General features: G+C 49.4%; 1 protein-coding gene across 3 annotated transcripts in view; it reads left to right on the top strand.

The window, feature by feature from the left end:
• The window catches only part of LOC123753533 (trichohyalin), a 460,426-nt gene that overhangs the window by 172,969 nt on the left and 277,192 nt on the right, over positions 1-10,265 (top strand). The window lies entirely within an intron of this gene.

The raw sequence follows: 10,265 nt of genomic DNA, 5'->3' as shown, positions 1-10,265 counted from the left end.
ACACGGATAAAGAGACGTAATACATAGGACAAATCAAACAAAAATGAACAGAAGGCAAATAACACACACAAAATTACGTACAAAGTCGGGCTCATACCGGGCACAGGGAAAGCACCGTATACAATGGAACAACCACACACCCGACAATACACACACACACACAAGGGGGCTTCGTAGCCTGGTGGATAGCGCGCAGGACTCGTAATTCTGTGGCGCGGGTTCGATTCCCGCACGAGGCAGAAACAAATGGGCAAAGTTTCTTTCACCCTAAGTGCCCCTGTTACCTAGCAGTAAATAGGTACCTGGGAGTTAGTCAGCTGTCACGGGCTGCTTCCTGGGGTGGGTGTGTGTGTGTGTGTGGTGTGGGAAAAAAAAAAAAAAAAGTAGTTAGTAAACAGTTGATTGACAGTTGAGAGGCGGGCCGAAAGAGCAAAGCTCAACCCCCACAAAAAAACACAACTAGTAAACACACACACACACACACACACACTGTGTAAACAAAACCCGGCACACGCAAGAGCCTGGGAGGAGAAAGCCAGACATACACGGACACACACCAGAACAAACCCAACACGCACACGCACACACCGGAACACACAGGGACCAGAACATTACAAATAAACGAATACAGGGAAGAAAAGGGGGCAGAAAACAAGGACACACACCCCCACAAAACAAACATAACAGAAACAAAAATACATAAATAAGTACAGAAGGACAGCCAGCCCCCCAAAACACATACATAATATGTACATAAAGACCTAAGTACATAAAAACAACCAGAAAGAGAAAGGAAATACAGAACGTTGATCAGTAACAGGACAAAGCTCAACGCACATTGCCATCACAAAGAAGAAGCACAGGCTTACGCAGGAGCCAGAAAGGGACACGCACACCACACACACGCGCACACAATTCCACCCACCGGAACACACACACACCAGGAGCAGCACAATAATACAAACACACTCAACCCACACTACCTATCGCCGAGGAGGTCCGACAGAGTGGGAGGGAAATACTAGGGGAAACCCCACCCATAACCCAGAGCCAACAACCCAACCCCCACAAACCCACACCCCCAAATCTGGCAGACACCCCAACTAAAAGCAAGCACCCCTCACCCACCCAGCTAACCACCCACCGGCCCCAGAGCATAAACCCGAACATACGCATCCATAAACTAGCCACTAAAATCCGCCGAAAAAGCACGCTGCAACCGCCACCAGGTAAACCACAGCCGTCCCCACAAGAACCCCAGAACCCGAGCAAGTTCATAACCCTCCCACCGCCCAATATACACATAATCGGTAATTAAGACACTCAAATTATTCTGAAGCCTATGGGAAAGGAAAGGAGAGGAAGAGAAATCGCAAACCACCACCCCAATATGCGTACCCACAAAACGCCTCAATCACATCACGCAACCAAATAACCAAGCCCTGAACATGCTTACAAAAATAAAACACGTGCAACTGCAACTCTCACAAGCCACAGTGTACACACATGCCCCAGAATTGCGCAACCTAAGCATGCATAACCGCTCATTAGTAGCACGCAACATATGCAACGAACGAAAAAAATATTCCTTCTACTGTGGCGTCAAGTGCCGCCACCCCCCCCCCCAAAAAAAAGACCAAATGTCCCCCCAATCCCAGCGCGGAAAAGGGCCCTCGACCCAAGGGAGCACACGATAAAACACACGATAGACACCCCGACACGAAAGAGACAAAGTCAGGATGACAACACAGCACGAAGGATCTCCTCCACCCAGGAGTACACAGGAGGAGTTGGACAACGCAACGTCGCGACTCGCCCCCAAATCCACCAAGTAACTAAACCGAACCAAACAAAAAAAAGACACCTAATGCATTCAGATCCCACCCAACGACAATCCTTTGACGCAACGAGATCCAGAACAAGGTACTGGCCTTGATAAAAACGTCAGGGATGCCAACACCCCTTCCTCGCGCACACCTAAAACCAACATGGAATGGCGAACCGGATGGTACCTCCCACACCAGACATACCGATAAACTTGACACCCTATCCTCTGAGGCTCGGCGATCCAAGGGTAAACACTGAGCCACAAACCACACCCTCGTAAGGACTTTAAAAGTGGCAAGCAGCGCTTGCTGATAAACTGTCAATGGACGACCTGACAACCGGATCGTAACCCCAACAGAACGGGAGACAGCATCCCAATTCCAAGCCAAGGAACGATCATATGAGCTGAACCAAGTCAACCCAAGAACCCAGAGAGAAGAAACCACCAGAAACCATGACCCAGCCCACACCAGGTGGGAGGCCCACGCACCCAACCCCATCAAACAAGACTTATCACGATTGACCATAGCCCCTGTGGCCAATTCAAACCGCTGAATAAGATCCTGCACACCACTGATAAAACCCTTGGAAGCCAAAAAGAGCACCGTATCGTCAGCATACCCACAAGTGGGCAGCCAAAGACCAGAGGGTAAGCAAGAGGGAACAATCAAGGCACAAGCCTTGACCGCCCGAAAGAAAGGCTCCTGAAAAAGCACATAAAGCATCATAGATAAGGAACAACCCTGACGCATGGAACGGCGAACAGGAAAAGGAGCACTCAAAAACCCATTGAGGCAAACACGACTACGACAATGAGCATATAGCATGTGGACCCAAGAGACAAACAGCGGAAACCCAAAACACACTAATGCCCGAAACACAAAGCCCAACGACATCCGGTCGAAGGCCTTTCGACCAATCCAAGCTAAGCATCGCAGCCGACAAGCGATACTCTGAGGCATAGACGATCACATCCTGAAAGAGAGTTGCAATGCAGGAGAGAGCGACCGGGAACACCACAGAACTGCGCGACAGATAACACAGAGCCAAGAACACCTCGACATCGACCCGCTAATACCTTCAACACAATGTTGTAGTCAACATTCAACAAAGAAATGGGTCGCCAATTCGACAAAAAACGTAAATCGCCAGGTTTCGGGAGCAACCGCACGATCCCATCATACTGGGACTCGGGCAGGACGCACCCCTAGAAACAAGTTCTCACCATCTTCAAGAAAACCTCCCTAATTACATCTCAAAAGGTAAGATAAAATTCCACAAGAAGGCCATTCGAACCGGGCACCCTCCCAGAGCGAAAGGACCAGATACACCCAAAAGCTCTGCCAAGGAGACAACCCCCACCAGTGCAGAACGATCCGTACCCGACAACCCAGGTGTGCAATCACGCAAAAAAGAAACAGCGAGCTCCTCTTCCACCTGCACCTCCCCATACAGTGCCTCCAACTCCTGCCTCACATAAAGCAGGACTCCATCTGTGTTGGACGATACAGAACCGTCAGGGCGATGAAGGCCTGTAAAAAGGACAGTCCTGAACAGCCTTCTCTCTCCGCAAAAGAAAGGGAGAAAGCCTCCCTCCATCCACGCACTCCGCCACACGAGCCCGTACCCGGACGCCATCAGCCAACTCGCCACACAGCCCACAAATACGCTCCTTGTGCAGAGATCTCCACAAAACAATCAAACCCCGCATTCAACCGTACATACAAACGAGACAGCCGTGCCTGAAGTAACCGCAGCAACCCAAACCTCCCCACCGCCTCCCTCTTCGCAACGACACTATAGAACCGCCGACACTCCACCTTGCACCATTCCCACCAACCAAAAAGAGAAGAAAAGGCAGACTGCCGGGCAACAATCCCGACCCACCACTCCTGAAATTGAGCACAGACCCGCAGACAATGCAGCAGCCCACAATTCAACTTCAACCACCCCTTACCCACCCACACGTGACTCCAAACACCAACCCGGACCACCACCAAACAATGATTGGAAAAAGCCACAGGGACAGTGCGGAACCCGAACACAGAATCCTCCCTCCCATGAACATAAAACCGATCCAGCCAAGAACACACCCCACGCGCAGCAAAGGTAATCTCCAACGTACCTTCACACATGACGGTAGCATCACGGAACCCGCAACACTGCAAAGTCTCGTCCAGCGCCTCGGAAACATTCTGCAGCCGGGCAGTATTGCAGTCCCTCACACTAGTGACGCAATTAAAATCCCCACCAAAAATCATATCTCACGTATCATGACGTCAAAAATGCAGAAGCTCCTCCTGGAAAAAAACCTCCTTCTGACGACACGCCACCTAGCGCATCATCAGGAGGAGGTTTACGCCCCCTCGCGCCACCTAGCGCGAGGGGGCGTATACAGTCAAGAGCGGAATCACCACCCCCAAATATTCCACCTGGACAAACAGCACCCGCCCATCCTCATCCATCTCCGTGCTTCACATGGAGATGGACACCCTCCTAGAAATCATCATCAACGTACCCCCAAAGGACGTCCTCGGCAGGTTAAGCACGACATGAAAATCTGCATGCAAACCCTGTAAAATACACATCCTTAACATTATGCTCTTGAATAAAAGCCACATCCACACGCTGCTAACGAAGGACATTCACTGGGCTCAGCTGGACCGCAAAATCATTCAACCCACGCACATTCAAGGACGCACACGTAAGAGAGGGGGCCATTGGGAGAACCAATCAAGATCCCCCCAACCCCTTAGGTCCCATCGGTGGCGCACACGAACACACCACAGGAGCAACAGCTGCAGTACACTGGTTATCAACCCTCTGCCCCACAGAGGACGGCTCCTCATGGGCGGAGGTCCCAGATGACTTCCGAAGCTTCACCGGGGCAACCACTCCCGCTACCTCGAATCCATCCCCAGCCGCCACTTCCCAGCTGGCATCCGCGTCCACAACCAACAGTGAAACCACATCCCGACCAACCACCTCGCTATCGCTAGGTCCCACAACGTCAATAGGGGAAAGGGAGGGATAAGGACCACCATTCAAAGCCACTCCCTGTAGAGCTTCCACCCTCTTCCCGGGAGGACCAGTGCTCAGAGAGCGCTCCCTCGGCGCCCTCTTGCAGCGGGGAGTCCAGAGCCACCAGATTGTGGTTCCAGGAGCCGGAGCCCCACCAGCTTCGACTCCAGACATGGAGCCAGGAACGCACACATCTGGGGAAATCTCACCACCCCCAACTACAGGCCCGGGCACCATCTTCACGGGAACAACCTCCACCACGGCGGAAGCACGTGGAGCCGGATGCACATCTGCAACGACCGTCGTCACAAGATCCGCAACAGGCACCTCCAGGGCCGCTGGGTCAGCCAGCAAGTCAGGTAGAGCAGGAACAGGCGAAGCATCAGCCCCACCCAACCGGGAAATGGTACAAAATACATAAACAGGCCCTTGGATCTCAGGCTCAATCCCACTCACACTAACGGGGGGAAAATCACTCTCCTGAAAAACAAAAGGTTCCACAGCGGCACCAGCGCGGCACCCAGCCACGATGTGACCTTCCTCACCACATCAGAAACAAATACAGGCTGGTCTTGATAAAACTCCCGTATGGTGAAACTGTGGAAGTAAACCTGGGATGGAATTGCACTGGTTAAACGCCTGCCAAGCGTCCAAAAGTCTGACAAGCGTCCAAACGCCAAGCTGTAACCCCGCCAAACGCCCAGAACGTAAGCAGTTAATACGATGCGAAACAACTCGACCAAACCTGGCAGAGTAGGCACGCAGCACAGGTTCAAGGAAATCCAAGGGCACCCTGTGAACACTTGCATACTTCGGAGGCACCCACCGGTCCGACACCGTAACAGTTTAAGCAGTCAGGAATCGGGTAAGAACCACCAGCATAGGAATGCACGAAACGCTGGTACGCAAGAGACGTGGCAAATTTCACCGCCACACGGCGATTCGACACCTTCTCCAGTCCCTGAAGATCGTTGACGTCCACCTTAAGGGCGTCCAGGAGCGCCACCACCACAATCGCCCAGTCTGCAGGCACTGAGAATTCCAGCCCCAAAATGTCAATGCGCCGAATAGGGGCACCAAACTCCACCATAATGCCAGCTGCCCCACCGGCCAGCCGGCATACCACACCACTATCAAGGACACTATCACACGCAACGCCAGGCAACAACCGAGGTGCGCAAGCGCCGTGATTGCCCCCTCTGATGAATGGGCAGCGAATCGCAATCAACTGGTGTACAGGTTCCTGAGCCTTCTGGAATCTTATCATATCCACATTTTAAACTGTGTATGGAGTCAGCATCCACCACATCACTGCCTAATGCATTCCATCTGTTAACTACCGACACTGAAAAAGTTGAGCTCTGTTTCACTGTTTCTTGTCTGTTTCACCACAGACAAGACGACAAGCATATTGCCAATCACAAGCGGGGAGAAAATGTTGAACTACAAATTAATGGTGTAACAATTGAATGGGTTGACCACTAACGGTACCTTGGCGTCACTGTCGGCTCTAACAAGGGGAAGAAAGAGGAGCTCAACCAACTCATAGGAACATGCAAAAGTCGACTCAGGGCACTGAAAGCTATGACCTGGAATGGGCATAGAGCCCCTATTTCTGTACTTAAAATGATGTACACGGTCTATGTGCGCTCCATCAGACACTATACTGCACCAGTTTTATGCACCTACTCCCAAAGCGATATGAAAAGGGTTGAGAGCATACAAAATGAAGCCATGACAGTCATTCTTGGAGTCCCAAGAACTGCCAAAACGTTTAATCTATGAGAGGAGTTGTCCCTCCCCAGTGTTAAAAGCAGAATTGAGGAACTGAATGCTAAGCCAGAGATCCCCATTACAATAATATTGCCAAGAAATAGCTGAGTTCTGTGCTACTTTCAGGGTAAACAGGAGAAGCAAAGAATGGCATCACAGATCAGTCTGCTACCTGGAAGAGCTTCACCTGCTTGAGCAAGCCCGTGACCTCCTGCCTGTAGAGAGGTTACCTCCCTGGGAGGATGACTCATGCAGCAGCGTCATCAATGAGATGGCAATGAAAATGCCCAACATAATACAAGAAATAAGGCATAAGTATCTTGAGGAAATTTTTAAAGGAGCCAGGAACGAATTAGATCAAATCTACACTGACGGGCCATCTAATCCTACCAATGGCAGAGCTGGTGCAGCATACACTGTAATTAGGAATAATTCCTTTCGAAACTCGAGTAAAGAAAAAGCACGTATTGAGAACTATGCCTCTTCAATACAAGCAGAGCTAACTGCCATTGTTATGGTGTATAGATTCCTTGAACGAAACATTAACGGTGCAGTGATCTGCACTGATTCAAAAGCCGCACTACAAAGCCTTAGTAAAAATCGGGCAGAAAATCTTGCGATAGTCGCTGAAATCAAGAGAGCTGTGAGAGTACTAACCAATCAGGGAAGAGTCGTCAAGTTTCTGTGGATCCCCTCCCATGTTGGGGATCCCCTCCCATGTTGGGGAGCCCCTCCCATGTTGGGGCTCCCCTCCCATGTTGGAAGATGTGGGAATGAACGAGCAGATGTGCTGGCTGCTGAAGGCGCTGAAGGAGACCATATTGAATACTTCATACCCAAGACTCTACTACAAATTAGAGGTATTGTCAGGCAACATCACTATGACAAGGATACTGAAGAAAGGAGGATAGAAAAACAACCCCAGTGCCGCATGAGAGAATCAGTAATAGCAAGAATCGGTTTTGGATACAAATATCCATGGAGATTCGGAATGGAAACGACAATTAAGCAGCGGAGTTGCAGAATCTGTGATGAGTGATGGACACCGCCTTTACTACCTGAGAGAATGTGAACATTTAACACTCATTAGAAATATGTGTAGAATAATAAACCCCACATTGACTTAGGAAAATACTAATGTCAAATACTGTTCTTAAAAGATTCCCCCATTTTGCACTCACAAGATAACGTAAAGTTTTAAGGGTTGACAAATGTTAATCTTCTTGTTTGAGGAGCTGTTCACTTTAGACAGTTAAGTCGCAGCTGTGTCTGGATACAAGTGACATGATGAGCAATCAAGCGGGTTTTCTTCCTATTGGGGAGTGTTGTACATGCTGCTATGGTGGTGTGTCCACTCACAGGATGAGTGGCGCTGCCCAATACTGTCACTATGGCGGTGTGTCCACTCACAGGATGAGTGACGCTGCCCAATACTGTCACTATGGCGGTGTGTCCACTCACAGGATGAGTGACGCTGCCCAATACTGTCACTATGGCGGTGTGTCCACTCACAGGATGAGTGGCGCTGCCCAATACTGTCACTATGGCGGTGTGTCCACTCACAGGATGAGTGACGCTGCCCAATACTGTCACTATGGCGGTGTGTCCACTCACAGGATGAGTGGCGCTGCCCAATACTGTCACTATGGCGGTGTGTCCACTCACAGGATGAGTGACGCTGCCCAATACTGTCACTATGGCGGTGTGTCCACTCACAGGATGAGTGGCGCTGCCCAATACTGTCACTATGGCGGTGTGTCCACTCACAGGATGAGTGGCGCTGCCCAATACTGTCACTATGGCGGTGTGTCCACTCACAGGATGAGTGGCGCTGTCTAAAAATCTTGCCCCTCGGGGCAAAACTAAAAAAATACTGAAAGTTCTTTCTAATGTCACTGTGGCTCATTTGGATACTCAGCTTGCACCTGTGTCCACTTGTTTGCGTACCACCCGTGTTAAACAGTTTATCCATATCTACCCCTGTCAATTCCTCTGAGAATTTTGTAGGTAGTGATCATGTCTCCTACTCTTCTGTCGTCCAATGTCGTGATGTTTACTTCCAGTATTTTGTTCCTGATAGCTCATTCCTCTCAACTCAGGATATGCCTGGTGGCATACCACTGAACCTTTTCCAAGTTCGTTTTGTGTTTGACTAGATGTGGATTCCAGTCTGGAGCCGCATACTCCAGTATTGGTCTGACATATGTGGTATACAAGGTTCTGAATGATTCCTTACACACGTTTCTGAAGGCAGTTTCTATGGTCGCCAGCCTTACATACGCCGCTGATGTTATCCTTTTGATGTGGGCTGCTGAAGACAGGTCTGGTGTGATATCAACCCATAGATTTTTCTTTTGTCTTGACTACTGAAGGATTTTATCTCCCAATTGGAACCATTTGTTTGGCCTCCTGCTCCCTATACCTATCTTCATCACTTTGCAATTGCTCGAGTTAAGCTCTAGTAGCCATTTGTTGGACCATATCTTCAGTCTGTCCAGGTCATCCTGTAGCCTCTTGCTGTCCTCCTCTGTCTTAAGCCCTCTCATAATTTTAGCATCATCAGCAAACACTTGCTGAGGCACTCAAAAATGGTCTACATTCAAGAAGGGCGACTCTTTAGTGCAGGCTTGGAGTAAACTCCTTAGTATGCTCTCTGGTATGTCTAGAGGGGTACACGCCGGATCACGATATATGGACATACCCGAGAGCATACCGAGGAAGTTACTCCAAGTCTGCACTAAAGAGGCACCCTTCTTGAGTCCCGATGGGCACATGTATAAACATGTAGATGGGGTCGCCATGGGTTCTAGGCTCACAATTCCCTAGGTGTCCTGTTTGCTAACTTCTACACGGGCACCATAGAGCAGAGGGTCTTAGTTGATATGGACTTGAAACCCGCCAATATACTTCAGGTATGTTGACTACATATTATGCAGGGACCTAATATCAGACGTTTGCAGCAGCTGAAGGAGGCATTCGAGCAAAATTAGGTGTTAAGTTTCATTTACGAGATGGAGAGTGATGGGAAGCTGCCCTTTCTAGATGTAACAGTCATGGAAAGGATTAGTGGCTTCCACACTGCAGTCTACACTAAGGAAACGAACATAGGAATGTGCCTTAATGCCAATAGTGACTTCCCAGACAGGTACAAGAGGAGTGTTGTCAACGCTTACGTCAACCGAGCTCTCACTCACAGTAGTGAGCTCTGGTTGGAAGCAAGTCGATGAACCATGTAGGGTAAGGCAGGTCAACAATGGCTTCTCTAACGGTTATGTTGAAGACATCATAAAAAGAAAGGTGAAACGCCATGCAACCTCTGAAGAGTCAACTAACACATCACCTGTACCCCCTATTAGACTGTTTTACGGGAACTTCTTTTCGACGGTTCATAAAACGGAGAAAAGGGTCCTGAAAGATATTATTAATATGAACGGTATTCCTACAGACAAAAATCAGAAGATACAATTGACAATTTACAACAAAAACAAGAAAATGGCGAACCTACTCATGAAGAACTCTCCAGACACCAAACAGAACATCTTCAAGGAAACCAACGTCGCCTGTGCCTTCACATGCCCACTTGGGGGACTGTCAGCTCCAAAGATCTCAGTATATAGGCAAGACAACAACGTCTCTTTCAAGGT

The sequence above is a fragment of the Procambarus clarkii genome, chromosome 69, assembly GCF_040958095.1.
Source record: "Procambarus clarkii isolate CNS0578487 chromosome 69, FALCON_Pclarkii_2.0, whole genome shotgun sequence".
Lineage (NCBI taxonomy): Eukaryota > Metazoa > Arthropoda > Malacostraca > Decapoda > Cambaridae > Procambarus > Procambarus clarkii.
The sequence above is the reverse complement of the archived record's forward strand: the minus strand, read 5'-3'. Positions and strand labels throughout refer to the sequence as shown.